The sequence below is a fragment of the Nicotiana sylvestris genome, chromosome 11 (genome assembly GCF_000393655.2).
Source record: "Nicotiana sylvestris chromosome 11, ASM39365v2, whole genome shotgun sequence".
In the NCBI taxonomy this organism is placed as follows: Eukaryota; Viridiplantae; Streptophyta; class Magnoliopsida; order Solanales; family Solanaceae; genus Nicotiana; species Nicotiana sylvestris.
Genome location: NC_091067.1, coordinates 139,945,948 through 139,958,269, shown reverse-complemented (window position 1 = coordinate 139,958,269; position 12,322 = coordinate 139,945,948).

Here is a 12,322-nt window from a genome sequence, read left to right as displayed (position 1 = left end):
CGTATCGACCGCTCTTGCCACTCTGTAGTGGTGTAGAGTTGAACCCGATCACCAGCCCACCATTTTTAAAATTAGTTTTATATTTTTTAAAATTTAAGTTTTAACCTAATATATATACATACATACATACACAAAAAAAAGTCTATACACATACTTGTTGGATATCCAGAGCCAACAAATCATCTTTATCAAATATATTGGAATCCTCTACTGAAACAAAGATGTCTTAACATCTTTGTTTTCATGTAAATATATTATTATATGCAATGTTAATTAGTTAAACATTAAGAAATAACTAAAATTTAAGAACAAAAAATGTTTAAATTCACATAAAAAATATTACACGTTTGAGATTGGAATAGTCTTTTTGTTATTTTTAATTATCTATATTTTTTTAATTTTTAATTAAATACATTTATTAAGCCTACGAGCAACCGCCCAGCCTAGATCAAGCCTCATGTGCCACGGACTTACTTGGGCCAGGCTTAAAAATTTCGTTTTTACATGGAGTCCAAAAATCTTAGCCAAACCCTATTAAATCACTAGTTGGGCTGGGCCGGCCCAGCAGGCCAAGTCCATATGAGCTCCAAGTGCTTATCAAATCACTTGAGCTTATATACACTCCTTTTATTTTTTCTCTCCGAGAAATTCGTCGTAACTAATGTCATTTTTATATTCTGAAGTACATGTCAGAGGGACTAAAGGATGACGAAAAGCATTATTTGTCCTATTTCTTACTCCAGTCTATCGACATAATTAATATCTTCACTTTCACGTTTCAATTACCCTTCTATTAAAGAAAGTAAAAGATTTTTCATTTTTGGTTATTTATAATGACCCAAATCATTATTATAAACTAAAAATAGTCAGTGAAGGTATAATCACACACACACACACACACACACACACATATATATATATATATATATATATATATATGCGCATAATTTTTGTATTATATGTGTATAGTTATGTATAATCAATGTATAATTTATGTATATAGCTAGAAAAAAGAAAATAATAATGGACGACTATTTGTGTAAAGATCCCTTTCAAGGGCCTAATATGGCCAACTTAATCAAGCCCCACTTGGGCCACCAAAACCCCATCCATTTTAGCATGGACTAGCCAGTTTTCGGACTGATCATTCAAAAATAGACAGCGTTCGCAAAGTCATTAAAAAATAACCACTATTTTGCTGCAACACGGAAAGTTCCAGCATAATATACTGGAGATCGGTGCACCTATATATGAACTGCCAGCATATTATATTGGACTGGTATATTATACTGAAACTCTAGTATAATATACTGGAGTTCCAGAATACTTTTGCTGGAACTCCAGTATAATTACTGGAGTATTTTTCGGATTTTGAACAGTATTTTCATTCAGATTTATCTTTATACAAAAAGTAGTTAAATTTCGATTACTTTTGAAATGCTGGCTATTTTTGAATGACCACTTGTAAATCTGGCTATTTTGTAATTTCTTCCTCTTTTTATTTTCCAGTTTATGTGAGGTTATTTGAAAAACGATCCTATAAGGCTTGGTTCTTAAAGAATAGTCATACTTTTTAATATCTTCAGAAAATAGCATCCGGACCCAAATCTGTGCCCAACAGCGACAACAAACGATCACGTTCTCACTCATAGTAAAGTTGTGACAAATTGGTATGATTTCGTGCTATATATATTCAACCTAGCTATCATGCTGGATAACTCACAAACTCTACTGAATTGTCATGATTTTGAGCTTTCACTCATAGTAAAGTTATGACAAATTGGTAGAGTTCTATGCTATATTCATGCCATATATAATACCCACTTTTTCCTATAATATTTTAAAAAATATATATATATACCTCCAAAACTATGTATTAGCATCAATTAATATTTTTCTATAATTTCTGCATTTTTAAGGGTTTTAATTAACTTACTCCAGCATTTTTATTTATGCAAACAATTACTAATTGCATCACAAATAATTTTATAATAATTTTGTGGGTTAATTTTATCATTTATATTTGTATTAAATATTAATTATTTTGCAAATAGCCATATTTGCATTCTTGGGATTATAATTACAGTAACTTTGCAATTATAGCTCATGCAGGCATTAGTACATTATTTTACCAGAAAATAGCTTTTGTATTTTTTAAAATACTAAGTAATTGTTTTTATAACATTTTTAGGCATGAAAATCATTTTTATAATTTGTTAATTATTTTAAAATATTGGTTTTATCAATTAAATGTGTATTTAACAAGTAGCCCTCTTTATTTTCCGGACCTAGCTTATTAAACCAGCCCAATTTCAATTCCCCAATCATAGTTCAATTTAAACCTACCCAAATCCACCCCAGTCCAAACCAATTAAATTCAACTCGCCCTAACCCCCAGGATCACTCGTGACCGTTGATCTCTAAGATCAACGGTCCGTATCACCCTTCCTTTTTTAGTCCCAAAGACCCGAAACCGTAGTCATTTTTCACCACCAGCCGCCCTGAAACTCTTTCTTCTATGATTCTCTCTGAGACCAAACTCTAATCCTAATCGCCGCCACCCAAAACCGGCCCTAATATCTTCGATTCCTACCTGTTCCATGGATTTCTACTGGTCTCCTACTTCCCCTGCTTGCTCGATTTTGTTATTTCATGGAAAGATCTAGAAGAGATTTAGCCAGATTTTGTTCGAGACTCTTCGAGAGTTCGCCTATGGTTACCTCCGTTTGTGAGTGCTACTCTCTCAAAGTTTTATGGTTCAAATCTCTGGTTCAAAGCCAGATTCTCTTTACCCCTCCCCTTTTCTCAAAATCCTGATCTTTGAACATGAATCCATCCATATCTTTGTAGATCTGGAATGATTCGGAGTTCGTCAATGACTTTTCTTTAAAGGTCTCTCGTTTCTTTGTTGTTGATTGATTTTTAGCATTGTGTTACTTTAGGGTTTTGGGTTTCCTTATTATTTGTTGGTCAATATCCCTGTGTATCTGAAGTATTTTCAAGTTTCCGTGATCGTTTTCCTTAAGAATTTTCTGATTCCCTACTGTTAATCAACTCTAAGTACTTTTCAAAATTAGGGTTTCTGCGTCGTTTATTTTTGCAAAGGGTTTTCTGAAATTTCTCATGTTTTTGTTTAATCTTTCTGTAATGACTATATTCCAGGTTTGATTGCCTGACTGTTCATTGTTTGGCTTCGACATTTTTGTCCGTTATTATTTGAATAATTGACTGATTAACTTGATTATCTAGGGTTTCATTGTTTGCTGAAGTAATTTGCTGATTTCTGCTTGCTTTCCTTAGTCTAGAGGTTCCTAATTGGTGTCTCTTGTCTATTTATGGGTTGGTTGACCTTTGATTGGTCTCTAATTACTTATGTTTACCTTATTCGTGTGATTGATTGCTTGATTTATGGGTTCTAACTCTAGTTGGCTGTTAAACCCACTTCTTGCCTTATTTGAAACTCAATCAGAGTTATTTGTGGGTATAATCCCCTAATTTTTTGTGATGTCCCAAAAGTTCATTACTTGATTTACAAGTAAATTCTGTATTTCGAGACCTTAAAATCCTCTTTTTATCTTACCTTAATTTGTGTGCGCGGTCCGAGCGTATATCCGGAACGCTTTTATGTGTAAATTTGATGAAAATACTAATTTGGCCTTTAAAATTAAATTTAAGTTGACTTTGGTCAATATTTTGGGTAAACTGACCCGGAGCCATGATTTGATAGTCCCGAAGCGTCCGTATAAAAATATGGGACTTGGGCGTATGCCCGGAATTGAATTCCGAAGTCCAAAGCCCGAGAAATAAATTTTTGAAGAAAATTGTTTAATCGAAATTATAAGAGTTTTTGGGAATTGTAATGTGTTTGAATTTGATGGTATCGGGCCCGTATTTTGGCTCCGAAGCTCGGTACAGGTCCTATATGGTATTTAAGTTAAGCCTGTAAAATTTAGTAAGAAACGGACTTGATATGATGTGAATCGAACCTTCAGTTGTTAAATTTTGAACTTAAGAGTTCTCGAGATTCTTCTTTGATTTTGATGCTAATTCATTGTTAAAGGTGTTAATTTGGTGATTTGATCGCACGAGTAAGTCCATATGATGGTTTTGAGTCAGTATGCATGTTTGGTTTGGAGCTCCGAGGGCTCGGGTGAGTTTCGGATAGGTTTCGGAATGTTTTTACACTTAGAAAAGTTGCAGGTTTTGTTGCTTCAAATTTTGTGCATCGCGATCGCATAGTTCGAAAGGGAAATTGGGACTGGGGTAGATTTGTTCTTCAATAACACAAAGCCACAGTCGCGAACGCGGAGCATTGGGGGATTGCTCATCGCGAATGCGACCGGTGTCACGCGAACTCATAGTGTAAAATGGAGGTCGGCTGGGGACTTGTCATTTCGTCTACGCGAAAGCGTACTGTCGTCCGCGAACGCGAGGGTCAGGGAGGCTTACCGTTCGTGAACACGTAGGAGAACTCACGATCGTGTAAGTCCACTTCTGGTAGCTCTTCGCGATCACGACAGTGCTCCCGCGAACACGATAAACATTGTTGCCCAACACTTAAAACAATAGCAAAGTCGGGATTTATCCTACATTTTTATATTTTCAAAACTAGAGAGCATTGAGGCGATTTTCAAGGAACAAGTTTTTCCCCCAAAGCATTGGTATATGATTTTTAACCTTTTCTTTTGATTTCCTATTACATTTCATCAATCTTCATCCAAAAGTCTAGGATTTTTATGGTAGAAATTAGGAATGTGGGTAGACTTAGGGCTTTTTGAATAATTAGAATTTAGACCTCATTTTGGGGTCGGATTTCAAAACTAATTGCATATTTGGGCTCGTTGGTGAATGGGCGATCGGGTTTTGGTCCAAACCTCGAGTTTTGACCGAGCTGGTCCAAGATCGATTTTTGACTTTTTGGGGAAAATGATAGAAAACCTATAACTAAGCATTGGGTATGAATTCCTTAGAATTTATTGATGTTGTTAAATTAATTTGGTCTAGATACAAGTAATTTGGAGGCGAATTCTAAAGGAAAAGCGGTATTTGAGGCTTGAGTTGGTCGTGGATGTTCGAGGTAAGTGTTTGGTCTAACCTTAGCTTGAGGGAATAGGTCTTGTGCTTTATTTGCTATGTGCTAGTGTAGTGTATGACGTATAGGTGTGTTGACTAGTGTCTATACGTCGTTGTCAAGCATGCCCGTGAGTCTTAAATTGTAATCGTTGTGTTTCTTAATAAGTACTAAAAATGCCTAAGTTGTTGATTCTCCATGTTGGGCAAGGATTCTGATTATTCTCGTGGTATTAGTTCATTGTTGAGTATTGGTTCCCGTTGTGGTTTCATTTGTGAAGTTAAATATTGGTATAAGATTGGTTATAGCTGATTTCCTTGCCGGTGCGTATTTAATTCTTACTGTTGGTTCCCTTGCCAGGATGTGTTTATTCTTATTGTTGATTCCCTTGCCGAGATATGGTTGTTTTCCTTATTGTTCCCTTGTCGAGATTCTTTTGTGATTGGTGTTGATTTGTATATGTGGATTGGTTTGCACACCGCAATAATATTATATAGGATCGAGTTGCATGCTACAACAATATTATATGGGATCGGGTTGCACGATGCAACATACAGTAATAAGGGAGAACATGAGGGGTCAGGTTGCACGCCGCAATAGTGATATATGATTTGGATCGGGTTGCATGCCGCAATAGTGTTATATGATTTGGATCGAGTTGTGCACCGCAACAATAAAGAGTAAAAGTTGATAGTGATTCGTTACTGTTTCCTTATTCTTACTGATGTGAACTTTAAGGTGTTCTTTATGTTTTTCTCCTGAGTTACTGTTGGTACTTGATATTCCCCGCAGCATGTTTCCCTTTCCATCTTTAACTGCTAGTTTTCATTGGGGAGGATGTGACAACCCGGCCAGTCATCTCATGAGTTACGATCTATTTTCCCCATTTTTGCTTTTTTATGCTTTGTTTATCCGTGTTATGTGGTATCGGATTTGTCGGATCGAATCCGGAATGATTTTGGTAAGGTTTGAGACACTTAGTCTCTTTAGAGTGAGTTTAAGTTGGAAAAGTTAACTGGATGTTGATTTATGTGTTATAGGGCTCGGATCTGAGTTCTGATGGTTCGGTTTGCTTCGGGAGGTAGTTTGGTACTTAGGAGCGCGATCGGAATGAGTTTTGAAGGTTCGGAGTAGATTTAAGCTTGAATTGGCGAAGTTGATAATTTTGTGATTTCCGGTTGGTAGGTGAGATTTTGATATAGGGGTCCGAATGAAATTCTGAGAGTTGCAGTAGTTCCATTGGGTCATTTGGGATGTGTGTGCAAAATTTCAGGTCATTCGGATGTGGTTTGGTTGGGTTTTTTATCAAAAGCAAAATTTGGAAGATTTAAGAAAGTTTGGCTTGAATCTGATGTGTTTTGGGTGATTTGATATTGTTTGAGGTGTTTTTATGGTTGGAACAAGTTTGAATAAGGTATTAGGATATGTTTATGCTTTTGGTTGAGGTCCCAATGGCGTCGGGGTGATTTCGGATGGTTGACGAAAAGGTTTGAGACTTGTGAAGTTGCAGAATCTCAGTTGCTTCTGGTATTTCCGCACCTGCGGATTGGGGACCGCAGGTGCGATGCCGCATGTGCAAAAGAGGAGCCGTAGAAGCTGATTATGGAGGAATCATCAGGAACCGCAAATGCGGTAGTATGACCGCACCTACGAAGGTGCAGGTGCGGAGAGTTGACCGCAAATGCGGATTGGGCCTTTTAAGTAAAGAACTGCAAAAGTGGTAATTTGGCCGCATATGTAGTACCGCAGAAGTGGGTATTGTGTCGCAAATGCGAAAATGCCTAGGCAGAAAGTATAAATTGTGGTCTGAGCTAATTTCACCATTTTTATCTCGACTTTGGAGCTTTTTGGGCGATTAGAAAGAGGGATTTCAAGGGAGTTTCATTGAGGTAAGGAATTTGGACCTAAGACTCGTTCCTATGCTATTATTTCATGGATTAGAGCTAGAAATCATGGAAATTAAGGGTGAAAACTGGGGAAACTAGGGCTTGGGAACTTAGGCCTTAAATTGAGGATTTGAAAGACCATTTGAGGTCGGATTTCTGAACTTTTGATATGTATGAACTCGTGAGGAGATAAAGAATCTATTGATGTAAAAATTATCGAATTCCGAGACGTGGACCCGGGGGTCGGGTTTTGGTAATTTCGGGATTTGTGTCATATATTGATCGTTTTCGCCTGGGCTTCATTCCCCTAGTATATTTGACGTCCTCGTTCTGATTTTGGATAGATTCGACGCGAGTGGAGGCCGATTCGAGGGGCAAAGGCATCGTGAGCTACAGATTTGACTGGTTCAAAGTGAGTAATGATTGTAAATGATGTTCTGAGGGTTTGAAACCCCAGATTGCACATCATAGTGCTATATTGAGATGAGGCACACGCTTGATGACGAGCGTGGGGTCGTGCACTATTGGGAATTATGACTTGGTCCGTCCCGATTGATGATTTTACCGCGTATTTTACTGAAATCTATTTTTTATCATCATTATTTGGGCTGAATGTCATATTTGGTCCTTGTGCCAACTATTTGAACCCTTCGGGGATTTTTATTGGTATTTCCTCATTATTTTGACTTTATACCTGACTCAATCATGTTATACTTCACTGTTTTTTGCGTACTCAGCCAGGTTTACTCTGTTTTAACACTTATATGATCTTTTAAATGATATTTTGGGCTAAGAAACATGTTTTACTACTGCCCGAGTGGCTTGTGAGGATTTTTGACTGAGTAAAGCTGAGGGCCTATGTTGTGAGGAAATATTTGATATTGATTATGAGGCTGAGGGCCTGAGATATGTACGCCACGATGTGGATTGATTGATATGAGGCCGAGGGCCTAGTGATGATGCCACGAGGTGGCTTGATATTGCGTTTGGCCGTAAGGGGCCCCTCTAGGAGTCTGTACACCCCCAGTGAGCGCGGGTACCCATTGTGATGTGAGATTGAGCTCGAGGGGCTGGTATTGTTCTATGTGATTGCCCAAGGGGCTGGTACTGTTCTGAGATGTTGCCCGAGGGGCGGATTTATTGATACTGTGCCCGAGGGGCGAGCCTTTATGTGTTTACTTTTCATAATTGATTGTCAATTTTCTGCTTAATTATTGAAAAAGGCTTTTCATGAAACTACTTTTGAGTTAAAGAATTTTACCTATCTTTCACTGGTTTACTATTTTAATTGTTTTACTGTTTCATTATAGAATGCTTTGTGCCTTACGTGATTTCTTGCTTTCAGTCTTTATTTACATTTGTTACTCACTGAGTTGGAGTACTCACTTTACTCCCTGCACCCCTGTGTGCAGATTCAAGCATTGCGAATCCTACCAGTGCGAGTTGAGAGCTCCTGGTAGATATCGGAGTCCACGAGGTAGCTGTTTGACGTCTGCAGTCCTGTGTTTCTCCCTCTTTATCATTTCCATCTCTTAGAAGGCATTTGTAATACTTTGTGGATTTTTAATACTTATATTAGGTTTTATAGGTGCTCGTGACTAGTGACACCCCTGTATCGGGTTGTGTTGGGTTGTTCTTCCGCATATCTATGATATTATCTTCTACTTTGGATTATTTTATCATGTTTCTACTGTTTCTTAATGCTTAATTGTTAATAAATTGGTAAATGGGAAGTGTCGGTAGTCCTTGTCTTCACGAGAGGTGCCATCACGACCGGGTTTGTGGTTTAGGGTCGTTACATAGTACTTGCCGTATATGCTTTAACTGTACAGGTTTATTTGGTAGTCTCGTCACTACTTTGCCGAGGTTATGCTCGACACTTACCAGCACATGGGGTCTGTTGTGCTGATACTACACTCTGCATTGTGTGCAGATCTCGGTACCGGAGCTTTTGGACCTTAGAGTGGTTGCTGCCTTTAGTCCAGCGGAGGCCCGAGGTAGTCCTGCAGACGTCCGCATGCCTTGGCATCCCCTTCTATATTTTATATTCTGTTTTCATTTACTTCCGAGACAAATTGTATCTTTCTTTCCAGACAACTATATGTAGTATTCATAGATGGTCCGTGATATTGTGACACCAGCTTTGGGTAGAGATGTATTTTGAATGTTTCGCACTAGAATTTGGCTAAGTTATCAAATTTCGTCTTCCGTATTTCTTTTATTATTATTTTTATTTTGATGTCGATTCCATGTTAATTTGAAATTGTTAAAAGGTTAAGAAAAAGGATAATAAAGTCTATAACGCTCGGCTTGCCTAGCTTTCACGAGTAGGCGCCATCACGACTCTCGAGGGTCGGAAGTCCGAGTCATGACAAGTTGGTATCAGAGCTCTAGGTTGCTTAGGTCTCACAATTCACGATCGATCTTTGTAGAGTCCGAGGGATCAGTACGAAGACGTCTGTGCTTATCCCCTAGAGGCTATAAAGTTAAAAATAGTTTCACTTCTATTCATCTCTGTCGTGCAATTTGTTCTCTCAATGCTATTTGAATTTCTACTCTGTTCTTTTGCAGATGACGAGAACATGCACTTCTTTATCTACTGACCAGTAGCACTAGCCCCAAGTAGAAATTCCCACGAGGGGCAGAGGCCGAGGCCGTGCTAGGGGCCAAGGTAGAGGCAGAGCTCAGCCCAGAGCAGCAGCACCAGCGGCGGAGCCTCAGGTAGAGTTTGATGATGAGGTTCCAGGCTAGGCAGCTCTGGTGGGCCCAGCTCAGGTTATAGAGGGGTTCATTGCTACTCTAGTACTCTAGGATGCTTTTGTCCGACTAGTGGGCCTTATGGAGAGTACCACCCGGGAAAGCTTACTTCCTGTAGCACCAGTCATCTCTCTGGCTAGGGGAGGAGCACAGAGTCCCGCTACCTGCACTCCGGAGTAAATGGATCCCCAATTTCAGACTCGAATAGCTCAGCCAATTGGAGTAGTTCAGCCGGGTGTAGTAGCTCAGACCAGTGATGGAGCAGCTATGTCTGTCGATGATTTGTGGAGATTGGACAGGTTCACCAAGCTGTTCACTACTACCTATGATGGTATATCTTCAAAGGATCCCCAGGATTATTTAGACAACTATCTTGAGGTTCTTCGGAACATGGGGATACTGGAGACCAATGGAGTCGACTTTGCTGCTTTTCGCCGGTCAGGTTCAGCCAAGACATGTTGGAGGGATTATTGTTTGGCTAGGCCAGCTGGCTCGCCTACCTCGACTTGGGATCAGTTCTCTCAGCTATTTCTGGAGAAGTTTCTTTCTATCACTCAGAGGGAGGACTATCGGAGGTAGTTTGAGCATCTCCAGCAGGGTTCTATGACCATCACCCAATACGAGACTAGATTCATTGCTTTGGCATGTCATGCTCTTATCATACTTCCCATCGAGAGAGAGAGAGAGGGTGAGGAGCTTCATTGAGGGACTCACTCAGCCAATTCGATTGCAAATGGCTAAAGAGACTGGGAGCGAGATTTCTTTTCAATATGCGGCCAATGTGGCTAGAAGAGTTGAGATGGTTCTATCACAGGGTTTTGGTTTGGGGTCTGACAAGAGGCCCCGTCATTCAGGCAGGTTCATTGGTGCCTCATCTATAAGAAGGGATTCTTTTGGTAGGGGCCACCCTCCTAGGCCGTTTCATTCAGCACTTCAGACTTCTCATGGTGCTCCAGGTGGTCGTGGTTCTCATATGCAACATTCTGATCAACAGTCCTACCGTGCACCATTAGCTCTTATAAGAGCACCTCCTCTTAAGAGCTATTCTCATGGTCAGCCGGCTCGCCAGGGTTAGTCTTAGTTCCCTCAGATGCAGAACTTAGGTGGATGTTTTAAGTGTGGTGAGTATGGTCATATCCGGAGGGCTTGTCCGAGACTAGTGGGTGTTCAGTCGTAGCATCAGGGTTCCCGTGCTATGGTTCAGGCACCAGGTGTTCTACTGCCCGCTCAGGCAGCTAGGGGTAGGGGTAGAGGTACTAGAGGTGGAGGTATTAGAGGTGAAGGTCAGGCTGCTAGAGGTAGAGGTTAGCCAGTAGGAGGCCGTCTCAGGGACGTAGCTCAGAGTTATGGGGCCCAACTCCAATGTTCTGCTTTTCCAGCTAGGCCCGAGGCTGACGCCTCTGATGCAGTTATCACAGGTAACGTTCTGGTCTATAGTAGAGATGCTTAATTTCTATTTGATCTAGGGTCTACATACTCCTATGTGTCATCTTATTTTGCCTTGCATCTGGTCATGCCAAGTGATTCTTTGAGTGCTCCTGTATATGTTTCTACATCGGTGGGTGATTCTATTGTGATGGATCATGTCCATCATTCATGTATAGTTGTGATTAGGGGTTTTGGAACCCGAATAGATCTGTTACTTTTGGATATGGTCGATTTTGATGTCATATTGGGGATGGACTGGTTATCACCTTACCATGCTATCTTGGATTGTCATGCCAAGACTGTGACCTTAGCTTTGTCGGGTTTACCTTGTTTAGAGTGGAGCGGGACTGCTGGTTATTCAACCCGTAGGTTTATCTCATATATGAAGGCTCGGCGTATGGTTGAGAAAGGATGTTTGGCCTATTTGGCATTTGTTCATGATTCTAGTGCCGAGGTTCCTTCTATGGATTCTGTTCTTGTTGTTTGTGAGTTTCCAGAGGTATTTCCTGCAGACTTGTCGGGCATGCCGCCCGACAGGAATATTAACTTTTTCATTGATTTGGCTCCGGGCACCCAGCCCATTTCTATTCCACCGTATCGTATAGCCCCGCCAGAGTTGAAAGAATTGAAGGAACAGTTGCAAGACTTGCTTGATAAGGGCTTCATTAGAACTAGTGTCTCGCCTTGGGGTACGCCGGTGTTGTTTGTTACGAAGAAGGATAGATCGATGAGGATGTGTATAGATTATAGACAGTTAAACAAGGTCACAATGAAGAATAAGTATCCATTGCTGAGGATTGATGATTTGTTTGATTATCTTCAGGGTGCCAAGGTGATATTGAAGATTGATTTGAGATCTGACTACCATCCGTTGAGGATTAAGGCATTTGATGTCCCTAAGATAGCTTTTCGCACTCGGTACGGGCATTATGAGTTCTTAGTGATGTCATTTGGGTTGACAAATGACCCAGCAGCTTTCATGGACTTGATGAACCGAGTGTTCAAGCCTTATTTGGATTCCTTCGTGATTGTCTTCATTAACAATATTTTGATCTATTCCCATAGCCGGTAAGAGCACGAGCAACATCTTCGAGTCATTTTTCAGACTCTGAGGGATAGTCGGTTGTATGATAAGTTCTTGAAGTGTGAGTTCTAGTTGGGATCAGTTGCCTTCTTTTGT